Raw genomic sequence first — 11,196 nt, 5'->3', positions numbered from 1 at the left:
CTCCATCCCAGGATCCCAGGATCATGACTTCAGCCAAAGACAAATGCTTAACCAAGTGTCCCACCCAGGCACTACTCATCCTGGGTTTTAAATTCACAAATCTATCACCTTGTTTGGGCATTTGGAAAAAGGGCATTTTTAAATATTTTATTTTTTGATGTACCTGGTCTTCTTTTGTTATACACTATGATGGCTGCATCTAAACTAATTTTATTTTCCCTAAATTTCCTACCTAGTTACTCCTGTACAAGTTCCTTTCTGGTAATGTCATTTTTATTTTCTAGCAAATTCATACACAGATCTAATTCTATTTCTGCACTAGCTCTAGTCTATGTTTGGTATCTGTACATTGTTTCTTATTTCAGTAGTAAATTATTTCAATGATACGACCTTATATTTAAATTTATATAGTGTGGCTAGTCCCATCTCATATTCTTTCTTCAAAATTTTCTGTGATAAACATATTTTTCATCCTGAAAACCTCAGAATCTAGTCAGATTCTCCAGAAGTTTCATAGAATGTTAATTGGATTTGTGTAAATCATGAAGGTTATAATAAATTCATGTATAATTCATTTATGTATGAATTTATGCACATTTTCAATCAACTTTTGATGTTTGTGACTATAGAGCACAGATAAGAGTCAATGAATTAATCTAAAATAATAATGAAGACATTTTATCTCTGTTGCCTCCTTCACTTGAGCAATTTAGATGTATAAATAGCCAAATTGAACTTAATTCCCGTCATTTTTGCACCTAAATATCTGGCCTATATATAATCCAACAATCAAGGATTAAAAGACTGGCCTCAGGAGAAGAATAAAAGAAACAATGATAAAATTGTCAGTGAATGAATTTAGATACTCTTGAAGGATAATTCACATTTAAACTTTTATTTTCACTTTCATTTTAATTCCCTAGGACTTCAAATGGAAACCCATGATCCCATCTGCAAGGATCTTCACCTGCGTGTTTTCAAAATTCTTTTTCTCATTAGCTTTGCCTTTCTTATGCTGTGGTAACTGCACAGCCTGTTTTGGCTCAGGCTAATTCTTGGTACTTTTGAATCTCTCTTGATAGCAGAAAGCAGTGATCAGACAGGTTGAACAATTCAATGGAAATGTAATCTGATCTCATTTTAGCCACATGTAAGAAGCAACCTGCTGTGAACCAGAATTGTAATCAGAATTATCTGATTCCTGTGACCCTTCCTTCTTTCTCTGCCCTGGTGAATGATGGCTAAGGAAATTTAAGGCATGTAAAACATGTACCGTTGATTTGTTGACTTGGCCATTGAACCCAACATCTTGCCTTCTTGCAGGTAAAACTACAGATCACAAGTTCTAGGTTGTATTTATAAGGGCAAAGCATTGACATATATTCACTTAAGTTGCTTCTTGACTCAGGAATGTCTTCTTTCCCTTTAAGCTATACTTCCAGCATTGGAGCCAGGTGGGAAAGCAAAGCAAAAGCAAAGCAAAACAGCAACCAAAACCCACAAAGTGGTTGGTTAACTGTTGGTAAAACAGCTGAGCTGCAAAGAAGGAGGACCTGCAGACCAGAGCTGACATGATGTGAGTTTGGTCAGTTCACGGATGTGAAGGTAAGAATCCTCTGCAGCTGGCTAAGGAAGGCCAGTTTCAATGCAGGAAAACCAAGAATGAGTAGTGGACAGTGGAGAAACAGGAGAAGAGAGGAAAACTAGACATAAAATGACAAGGAACAGAAAACATAGCAAACTTTAGTGTTGGGAGTGACCCCTGTGACATTGCTGAGTCCCTGTGATCACATCTCCCTGTATTTGCCCTTATGTAGTCCTCCGTCTTTGAACTGGAACAGGGACTGTGACTTATTCAGTCTAGAAGTGGCAGAGTGATGCTGTACTACTTCCTGTATCTATACGGGAAGCCTGAGAAGTTCTGCTTCTGGGCTCTGAGCCCTGATCTGCTCTATAGAGGACTCTGTGACCCTCCTGGAGCTATGTGGAGAGGCCATGGGAGGAAAGCCCAGCCAAGCCCAGGCCCCACCAATGGACTGCATCCATATAAGTGACCACTGATAAGATCAGCAGAAGAGTTACCTGATTAAGCCTGGCCCAGATTGCAGAACTGTGAGCAAACAAAATGTCCTTTGTTTTAACCCAGGAAGTTTTGGGGCTTTTGCTCTATCACAAAACATGACTGTTAGTATGATAATGAAAGAGAAGCAGGAAGGCCCGAGGCCCAGAGGCTCTGCTCTCTGGGACAGTGTGGTGTGGAGTGAAGATGCAGGCCTGGGACCATGGCAAGCTCGGTCATAGCTTCACTTTTTACCTTTTGCTCTGTGGTCTGGGGCAAGTTATTTAGTCTCTTGGGCCTGAGTTCCATTATCTGTAAAATGAGAAAAATATTTCTTCCCTCACCAGAGAGTTAAGAAATGAAATGAGTGAGACTTTGGGGCACATATTTAGTACCCATCAAACATGAGTTTGTTCTGTTCCATTTTTCCTTAGAGTTCCCTCCCTCACCCCTGCAGGGGTGACCTAAACCACATTAACTCTTAAGGAGAGTCTTGTACCCTGCTAAAGGTCATTCTGTCATAGGTCAGTTTTATACTCTGTATGGATTTGATAAACAACCACTGTGTATATATGAAAAAGAAGGAATCCACTAAATTCTAAGTGATGGATATTTATTTTTTTTATGATGGTAGGTTTTGGGGCCAGTGTGCATTTGTGTCTATATGTTGAAATTTATACTCCAGCTCCTCTGGAATATCACAGCTGTTTATTAGACCAAGCTTGAGTCATGAAGGAACATTATATTCAGTTTATTTGTTGGTGGAACATGTGAAGGCATACATTAGATTTCCATTAGATTTTCACATACAAAAAGTTACTCCCTCTATTATTTGTAAAGCTCACTTAGGCAAAAACTTCACATTTTGAGGCAGCACTGGGTAAAATTTGGTGCTTACTGAACAACTGCCTTCATATAGAAAGTGTTAGGACTCCGGAAAGAAAGGAGTCCTACATAGTGTGTCTGAATTATGTTAAAACTGTGCAGAATCCAAGTTTCCAAGGCTTCTGAGAGAAAATACACGTATACACACATACACACATACGTACAGGCCCACACACACATGAAAGAGAGAACTATGGAGGGAAGAAATAAGCCTGCTGTGGCCTCAGTTTCCCACTTATAAAAAGAGAAAGCCAGACTAGAAGGTTCTCCAAGGTCATTTCCAGCTCTGAGTGCAGCACACATTTCAAATCTGTGCCTGTATTCACCCTTTGTGGACAGTGAGATTCAAAAAAGGTTGTTCTCCAGCATAACTTTAATTGCAGAGCTTTAATTAGAAAAATAATCAAAATTCTCTTTCAGATTATGGTTTTTAAATTTTATTTTTAATTGTTTTTATTGTTTCCATTTTATTTTAAAAGAGAAACTAACAGAAGCTGCCATTTGCCAAATTGTTGCACACATTTCCTTGCCATAGAACTGCCCTAGTAAGTTAACCTGAAACAATTTTCTAAATGTATTTTTAATGAGAAAATGAGATCCCTGAAATTTGTCTTCAGCATATTTTTTTTTTCCTTTAGACCCCTTATAGGGCTCTGGGGTTTCCAGAACTCAGTGCCAAAAGCATGGCCAAGGAATTCAGCTCAGTTTAGTAATTACCTTGTGTTAGTCTCACTCAACATCGTTTTTCTCCTAATGGTTTAGGAAAGCCATTCAAATGCTTTGATTCTAGTCATAAAAGTTCCAAAGGGAAGGGTAGGTGAATGTGGATGGAATGTTTAGCTTCTTAAAATGGCCATACCCAGAGCTTATGCAGAGTTAATTCTTATCAGGGACTCTAAAGAAGAGCAGGTCAACGTAGAATGCATGAGAAAATGAAAGAGGTGAAGTAAACCTGGGAGTATCATTCCCTCTCCAATTAGGACTCATGATTATAGCAGACATTTATTTTTGCCCCCTCTCATGGCACAAGGGAAAGAAGGAGCTTCCCAAAGTCTCCCTGTGTGCTTTCAAAATGCTGACTCACTCCCAGATTTCACAATGGAGCATTTACATCAGACCATAGTTTCTCAGACATTTGGTGAGGGACCAGTTTGCTTCCTTCCCTACTCCCCCAGACACAATGGACTGATAACTTGCATAAAAGAAAATGATGCAAAGAAATTACTGAAAAAATGACACACAAAATAAGACAAACAAAATAAATATAAGCCACAATTTTTCATTATTAGACTCAATTACTGTCAAATTGCAATAGAAGTTTCTTTCTAACCCTCCTCAGTTTCTATACTTGTTGCAGATGGTAACAAGGATGTGAGAACCAGTATCGATGCATGAACCACAGTTTGAGTAGCACTGGCTAGGACCAGCCCAATAGTATTATCCGGTTCCCAGTAATGATCTCAGGAGTGTTCCTATGACCTGAGCTGGTGCCATTCACCTGAATGGTGGGACTCAAGTCGAGAACACTGGGACAAGTCTGTTTCTCCTGGCTGGATGCCATCTCAGCACTATAAGTAAGAAGTGTCTTGAGAATGAATCAACACTGGGAGACAGAACCTAGGGGTAGGGAGTCAGAAGCTCGATCTACTCCTATATTGCAGAGAAATATAAGTCAATAAATTGAAATGAAGCAAGACAGGATTCATCCGGTTTTCTATCATCTGCAAGGGAATCTTATGTGATACAGTGATGAACTTGCACATTTCCTCATGAACTCTCAACTAGCTTCTCTTTTGACAGTCATCCTCCAAACAGAGTGTGTAATTCTTCCAGCTATGAGCTTCCCACTGCCCTCCATACAAAGTTCAAGTGTCTTAAACTGTCATGTAAAAGCTGTCACAGTTGATTCCCTTTCTACCTTTTCTGCCTAATTTTTTGCTATTCTCATTCTCTGGAACATATCATGCTTTAGTGTGACCAGACGTGTATTTTATATATGTTCTAGGTTTCTCGTGTTTCCTCTGGCTGGAGTGCATTTACTCTTCCCATACCCTTTTCTGAGTTTCTAAGAATAGATCCTTGAGAACATAAGGTGTTCATTACTTTTAAAAATTATGCATCCCCATCATCCCTCCTGATTCAAGGGCTAATTTTGGGAATGTTGCCAGGAGGGCAAATCAATGCCCCCAGATACTTGATAAAAGTTGCATTTAGACCCCAGAAATCTCATTTTATAGGGAATCTAATATGGTTTTAATATTCAAATCTCAGAAAGCAACAAGCTTACAGGAAGTATGACTTTAAGTTACCATAAAAATGAATAAGCGAGCAATGATGAAGACCTACATCCACACCAAAACATGTACAGAAGTAGCAGATTTATTCATAAAAGTCAAAGTAGAAACAGCTCAAATATTCAACTGCTCAATCTCTAAATACAACATGGTATGTCTATACAATGGTATATGATTTGCCATAAAAAGAGAGAAGTACTGATACATGTTACAACATAGATGAACCGGGCAGCCCCGGTGGCGCAGCGGTTTAGCGCCGCCTGCAGCCTGGGGTGTGATCCTGGAGACCCAGGATCGAGTCCCACATCGGGCTTCCTGCATGGAGCCTGCTTCTCCCTCTGTCTGTGTCTCTGCCTCTCTCTTCACTCTCTCTGAATGAATAAATAAATAAATCTTTAAAAAAAAAACAACATAGATGAACCATGAAACATTATGCTAAGTGAAAGAAGGCAGATACAAAAGGCCACATATTGTATGATTCCACTCATATGAGATGTCCAGAACTGACAAATCAATGGACAAAGTGGATTAATGGGTAATGTAGGGTGGAGGCAGGAGGAATGAGAAGATTGAAAGGTGAAAGAAACCCATGGGGAATGAATTTCTTTTTAGAAAAATGAAAATGTTCTAAAGTTGATTGTGGTGGTGAATGCACAACACTCTTGAGTACACTAAAAACCACTCAATTGCACACTTTTAATGGGTGAATTATATGGTACGTACATTAAGACTCAATAGTAAAAAAAAAAAAAAAAAAAAAGACTCAATAGTGGTCTAAAAAAAAAAAAGAAAGAAAGTTTGTAGGAGCTTTATTCATAGTTGCCAAAACTGGGAACTATATAAAGATGTCCTTCAAAGGGTGAAAGGATAAATCAACATCCAGACAATGGACATTATCCAGCGCTAAAAAGGAATGAGGCATTAAGTCTTGAAAAGACATGAAAGGAAGCCTAAATTGATATCATGATGTGAAAGAGGTAAATCTGAAAAGGCTACACACTGTAGGATTCCAACTAGATGACACTCTGGAAGGAACTCTGGGAACACTTGGGTGGCTTAGTGGTTGAGTGTCTGCCTTTGACTCAGGTGGTGATCCCAGGGTCCTTGGATTGATTTGTACATCATGCTCCCCATGAGGAGCTTACTTCTCCCTCTGCCTATATCTTTGCCTCTCAGTCTTTGTCTCTCATGGAGAAATAAAAACTATAAAAAAAAAAAAAAAAAAAAAAAGCTCAAAACACTTCTGAAGACAGTAAAAGATTAGTGGTTTCCAGAGATTAGAGGGGCAAGGTGGGATAACGAGGCAGAACACTGATGATTTTCAAAGCATTGAAACTGCTCTGCATAATACTATAATGGAGCATACAGTGCATTATATATTTGTTCAAACCCATAGAATGTAAAACACCAAGAGTGAACTGTAATGTAAACTATGACTGAGCGAGAATGATGTGAGGTGTCCTGGTAGGCCCACTGATTGCAATAAATGCCATAAATGCCCCATGCTGGTTCCTGATATTGAGAGGGGGAAGGTTCTGTGTATGGTAGGGAGGCAGAAGGGCATATGGGAACTCTGCACTTTCTGACCAATTTTGCTGTGAACCTAAAACTGCTCTAAAAAATAGTCTAGGGATCCCTGGGTGGCGCAGTGGTTTAGCACCTGCCTTTGGCCCAGGGCGCGATCCTGGAGACCCGGGATCGAATCCCACATCGGTATCCCGGTGCATGGAGCCTGCTTCTCCCTCTGCCTATGTCTCTCTCTCTCTCTCTCTCTCTCTCTGTGACTATCATAAATAAATAAAAAATTAAAAAAAAATAATCTAAAAAATTAAAAAAATAATTAAAAAATAAAAAATAAGAAATAAAGTCTACAGGGAAAGGAAGAGGAGGAGGAAGGAGAAGAGGGAGAGGAAGAGGAAGAAATCCTGTGAGTGGCTCACAAGGCTCATCTTACTTGGCACCAGCTATAAAATTTTCCCTGACCCTTCTCTCTTCTCCTTCCTGGTAACAGAATTAATTACTACTTTATTTGTGTTTCCATTGTGTTCTTATTCCTACTTGCTTTAAGATTCATATCACTTTAAAAAAAAAGATTCATATCACTTTATTATAGTTGTTTGCAGGTCTCACTAAACTATTACCTGCTCAAGGGCTGAGGCAATACCTTGTTTTGTTGGTATTTCTACTGGAAATATCCAATGCAACATAGTAGAGTTCAATAAGTTTAGTGTGTGAATGGATGAGAGACATCTTACAGCTAGCTACTGTTTTAAACACAGTTTTAAAGGATTTTGCCCCAGAATCTCTTCTTCAAGCCTGAAAGCAGCTGTCCCCATGTGGCTGATCCCAGGGACAGTGATAGAGATGGCAATGAGGGAGCACTGAGGACTGTCCCTAAAAATGGAGAGCATATGGAAATCCTAAGGCAATGGCTTATCTAGACTTATCTATATGGAGTCTCTTGAAATAGAAGCAAATTATTCTACTAGAGCTTTTGGAAAATAATCCTCCTTGGAGACCATACAACCAAGTGCAGTATGAAATCCAGGACCAGACTTATGTGGTGACACAGGTCAGCTGGAAAGTTGTCATGGAGTTGGTGTGAAGATCTCACTGTATCAGAGGCCATCCCTGCCATCTCTGGATGGCTGCTTAAGATGCTCCTGTGAAAGCTTTCTTATAAGGCTTAGGGGTAAGATGTATGTAAAGTGTGTGAGATGCCTTCCTGAGAAGGCATTTAAAAATTTAAAAATCTGTTATTCATTTACACCTTACTGAGAGTTATACCAAAAAAAGCAGGTTTTCAGAGGGTAGTAGAGAAAACCAATGTAGACATTGGTGCCAAGAGTGAAAAGGAAAAAGTACCTAATGTGGTGATAGAGTAATAAAGAGAACTTCTCTTCACAAATTTGCCAGGATTTATTGGACAAAGTGAATATTCTTAGTCACAGAGCTGCTTTAATTTAGGAGTAAATAGGGTGACTGTTTTGGAAATCGTTTTTGAATATTGTTTAAAATAGAGGTGTTGAGAGCATTGGGGATTTCTTTGTCAGCGTTCTGCTGCTTAGTAGCTGAGTGACCTAGAGAAGTCACCCTCTCTGAGTTTAGTTTTGTTCTTTTATAATAGGGACATAATGATACCTGTCCTGCTTATATCATGGGGCAAATGTGAGGTTGCTCCAGTAAAATGCTTTATAAATTAGCAAATCATTTACATTTGATATGAGCATAGAGAAGTTAAGTGCTGTGAAACTCCCTTAGTGAATTTAAGGGGAGGTTGCTTTGGTGGCTATCTATCTACCTATCTATCTATCTATCTATCTATCTATCTAACTTTTGTACCTTTAATGTCTTGTTCCTTTCAATTTTGAAGGAACTTCTACTGGGTTCTGAAAAATGTTTTAACTCAATGCACATAAATGTTCATAAGGATATCTAGCCAAAATAGGCACTTTTAAAGGAGAAAAGCCTTTCTTTGAAGATCTTCTCAAAGAATCAGTCATTTTTTTAAAGATTATTTCTTCATTCATTCATTCATTCATTTATTCATGAGAGGCACAGAGAGAGAGAGGCAAAGACACAGGCAGAGGGAGAAGCAGGCTCCATGCAGGAAGCCCAATATGGCACTCGATCCCGGGACTCCAGGATCATGCCCTGAGCCGAAGGCAGACACTCAACCTCTGAGCCACCCAGGCGTCCCAAGAATCATTAATTTGTATTAGAAGATTAGGAGAGGTTCAACATGCAGAGTTGCCATTCTAAGGAGCATAATGTTTGAGCATACGACCCTCAGTACTTGTCACTTTGCTCATCTGTCCCAGGGATCAGTTGACAATTCACAAATGCGCCAGGATGCCTGTCCTGTGTATTTGTGTAATCCTTGGCTTGTGTATGCTCTCCCTAGAATAGCATGATATCCTTAAGGACAGAGACCAGGACTTACAGGTACTTGTGTCTTTTTGGTTTCCAAAAGTAAATATTTATGAAATGAAAACATGGCCGGGACTGCATGTCAAGGTGAGGAGGGAGCAACACCTCTTGGCAGATTTTACCTTCCAGGCAGGTTACCTGTTCCTGCATAATTGAAAGGAGACTCTGCTGGGTCAGGGTGAAGGCTGTCCTACCCTTTCATAGATCAAGTTAATAGTGCTAGGTCAGAGGTGTCAAATAAAGGGCTTCACAGTTTAAGAAAGACATGAGAAGTTAGGAGGCAGTTCAGAGGACAGCAGTCATGAAGATAAAGAGTTTTGAAATATGTAGGCGGAGTAAAGGGAATTATTGGGATTATTTGAACCTTACAAAAGAAGCCTGGAAAAAGTGTCACAGGTCATTGAAATTTGAACATACCTGGGGATGGGATGGTGACATAGGGTGGAGCTTCTCAACCCTTTCTCATGGCAAGGCACTCTTAGAAAAAGATTATGTTTAGAGGGTTCACAAGGGCATCCGGTGAGACTCTCCAAGACGAGATTCTGCACCGAGGCTGGGACACTCCTGGGCCCCACTCTGCCACCAGAAGACTGAGGGGATCAATAGCTTAGCACACTGCAACCTATCCCGGCCTTTGAGGACTGATATGAACTGTACATTTGTGCTCCTCCCTAAATTCCTATGTTGAAACCCTAATTTCCTATGTTGAAATCACATCCCAATGTGATGGTATTAGGATATGGGGGCTTTAGGAAATGTCATGAGAAAGGGGCCCTCATAAATGGGATTTGTACCCTTAGAAAAGAGACCCCAGAAATCCCTTCTGTCGTATTTTCTGCCCCATGAGGATTGTAAGGAGAAGAGGTACCTGTCTCTGAAACAAGAAGTGGGGCACAACAGACACTGAATCTGCCTGTGCCCACAACCTGCACTTCCCAGCCAGCAAAACTATGAAAAAAGTGTGTTGTTTAAATGACCCAGTCTACAGGATTTCTATTACATTGCCCCAAGTCACTGACAAGGGATTTGTATAACTATTAGGGAACTAATGTAGAGAAGACAGATGTCTAAGCTTTGGCTCCACATTCTTACAGATTGATCATTTCACGTTCGTCTGTGTGCGAGAAGTGCTCCTTCTGCTCCTGAAGTATCTGGTTGGGATTCCATTTCTTTGTTGGAGAACCAAACCCATCCACAAGGTAAGGAATCCTGGGGAGCCTTCAACCCAGACTCTTAGGGTTTCCATTGCTAATCTCAATTTCCCAGAGGGTTTGGTACGGCCAATGACACAACTCGATTGGGAAGTGTAAAGAAAGAATGGACGATCACTCCTGTAGGAAAGAGATGTGGCACACCTAAGGGTTAAGGAGGGACGAAGGTTTCTATTTTGAACTCACAGGTTCTCTGAAGCATTGGCAAGTCTTGGGTAATATACCACTCATGTTGCTGTGGAACATGTATAAGACTTTAGGGACTTTTTCTGGTTCACTGAAAGCAAAATCATTCAAGAGGACAGGGGAATTTGAATACATAGGTGATCCTGAGTGTAATTGTCAGGGTCCAGGTAAAAATTCCTGGTAGACAATGCACTTTGAAGGCAGTCAAACTGGTAAGACACAAACAGAGGCCTCCAAAAGGTCAAGGAGGAACCCAAGTATTAATGGATGGAAGAAGCAGAAAAGTACATATAGGGACATGTATGATATGATGAAAGTAGAAAAGTAGGATGATATATAGGAAAGTAGAATGGCAGGGTCGAGTGGTGACCTGAAGGACCGCGGAAGGGTGGAGAGGTTTTTGGACTTGTGGCTGGGAGAGGGGCTGTGGACAACCTCTTGATTGTCCCCTCCCACACCCTCAGAAACCATTTGTGACTCTTCAGTGCTCTGTGATGTAAGCCTCGGGAGTATATATATTCAGAGTCTGCACACTCAGAGCTCAGTTGCCTACTGGCAGCCTTGGGATTCAGAAATGGAGATTGAAAACTGGAATGTTTTCACATTTCTGAATAGCGGAAGAAAAGAATCT

Source organism: Canis aureus, chromosome 1, assembly GCF_053574225.1.
Source record: "Canis aureus isolate CA01 chromosome 1, VMU_Caureus_v.1.0, whole genome shotgun sequence".
Taxonomy (NCBI): Eukaryota; Metazoa; Chordata; class Mammalia; order Carnivora; family Canidae; genus Canis; species Canis aureus.
This window is presented reverse-complemented; position numbering follows the sequence as displayed.